This window comes from Condylostylus longicornis, unplaced genomic scaffold (genome assembly GCF_029603195.1).
Source record: "Condylostylus longicornis isolate FDR11 unplaced genomic scaffold, ASM2960319v2 ptg000156l, whole genome shotgun sequence".
In the NCBI taxonomy this organism is placed as follows: domain Eukaryota; kingdom Metazoa; phylum Arthropoda; class Insecta; order Diptera; family Dolichopodidae; genus Condylostylus; species Condylostylus longicornis.
In genome coordinates this window covers 52,501-55,000 of record NW_026578124.1, presented here as the reverse complement: position 1 = coordinate 55,000, position 2,500 = coordinate 52,501, and positions in this window count along the sequence as shown.

The window sequence follows — 2,500 nt, the reverse complement described above, 5'->3', positions numbered from 1 at the left end:
GTTTACCAACCCAGGTTACTTTTCATTCATGAAAAGTAATTATTGCCTGTCGAGCATAACATATGTCCCGATCAGGCTTATTTTGCCTTTGATAAATATCAAACCAGGCTGAAAAAATTTTTTCATCGGGTGGGCATAACATGCTTACCAACCCAGGTTACTTTTCATTCATGAAAAGTAATTATTGCCTGTCGAGCATAACATATGTCCCGATAAGGCTTATATTGCCATTGGTAAATATCAAACCAGGCTGAAAAAAATTTTTTCATCGGGTGGGCATAACATGTTTACCAACCCAGGTTACTTTTCATTCATGAAAAATAATTATTGCCTGTCGAGCATAACATATGTCCCGATCAGGCTTATTTTGCCTTTGATAAATATCAAACCAGGCTGAAAAAAATTTTTTCATCGGGTGGGCATAACATGCTTACCAACCCAGGTTACTTTTCATTCATGAAAAGTAATTATTGCCTGTCGAGCATAACATATGTCCCGATCAGGCTTATTTTGCCTTTGATAAATATCAAACCAGGCTGAAAAAATTTTTTTCATCGGGTGGGCATAACATGTTTACCAACTCAGGTTACTTTTCATTCATGAAAAGTAATTATTGCCTGTCGAGCATAACATATGTCCCGATCAGGCTTATATTGCCATTGGTAAATATCAAACCAGGCTGAAAAAAATTTTTTCATCGGGTGGGCATAACATGTTTACCAACCCAGGTTACTTTTCATTCATGAAAAGTAATTATTGCCTGTCGAGCATAACATATGTCCCGATCAGGCTTATTTTGCCTTTGATAAATATCAAACCAGGCTGAAAAAAATTTTTTCATCGGGTGGGCATAACATGTTTACCAACCCAGGTTACTTTTCATTCATGAAAAGTAATTATTGCCTGTCGAGCATAACATATGTCCCGATCAGGCTTATTTTGCCTTTGATAAATATCAAACCAGGCTGAAAAAAATTTTTTCATCGGGTGGGCATAACATGTTTACCAACCCAGGTTACTTTTCATTCATGAAAAATAATTATTGCCTGTCGAGCATAACATATGTCCCGATCAGGCTTATTTTGCCTTTGATAAATATCAAACCAGGCTGAAAAAAATTTTTTCATCGGGTGGGCATAACATGCTTACCAACCCAGGTTACTTTTCATTCATGAAAAGTAATTATTGCCTGTCGAGCATAACATATGTCCCGATCAGGCTTATTTTGCCTTTGATAAATATCAAACCAGGCTGAAAAAATTTTTTTCATCGGGTGGGCATAACATGTTTACCAACTCAGGTTACTTTTCATTCATGAAAAGTAATTATTGCCTGTCGAGCATAACATATGTCCCGATCAGGCTTATATTGCCATTGGTAAATATCAAACCAGGCTGAAAAAAATTTTTTCATCGGGTGGGCATAACATGCTTACCAACCCAGGTTACTTTTCACTTATGAAAAGTAATTATTGCCTGTCGAGCATAACATATGTCTCGTTCAGGTCTATGTTATTCCCATATCCAATACCTGCCACTGTATTGATATATAATAATAAGTATTACTTAAATCATTATTCATGCAGTAATACATTAAGAAAATACTTATTTGAAGTATTTATAGTAAGAATATACTTAACCTATCTTAACAACCACCACCACCACCTACCAATCAATATTACAAGCCTTCAATAGCAAATGTTTATCACCATTCCTATAATACATACTTATATATAGGTAAGTATAATAAGAATGTACTACTTAAGTACCAACGCCACTATTAATACTCATATGCAATTTTATAATACACACTTAATATACTTATAGTAAGTAATAAGAATGTAATAATAGTGGCTACCGCCATCGCCACTATTATACCCATATACAATTTTATAATACATACTTAATACTTTATAGTAAGTAATAAGAATGAACTAATAGTGGCTACCGCCATCGCCACTATTATACCCATATACTATTTTATAATTCATACTTAATACTTTATAGTAAGTAATAAGAATGTACTAATAGTGGCTACCGCCATCGCCACTATTATACCCATATACTATTTTATAATTCATACTTAATACTTTATAGTAAGTAATAAGAATGTACTAATAGTGGCTACCGCCATCGCCACTATTATACCCATATACTATTTTATAATTCATACTTAATACTTTATAGTAAGTAATAAGAATGTACTAATAGTGGCTACCGCCATCGCCACTATTATACCCATATACTATTTTATAATTCATACTTAATACTTTATAGTAAGTAATAAGAATGTACTAATAGTGGCTACCGCCATCGCCACTATTATACCCATATACTATTTTATAATTCATACTTAATACTTTATAGTAAGTAATAAGAATGTACTAATAGTGGCTACCGCCATCGCCACTATTATACCCATATACAATTTTATAATACATACTTAATACTTTATAGTAAGTAATAAGAATGTACTACTAGTGGCTACCACCATCGCCACT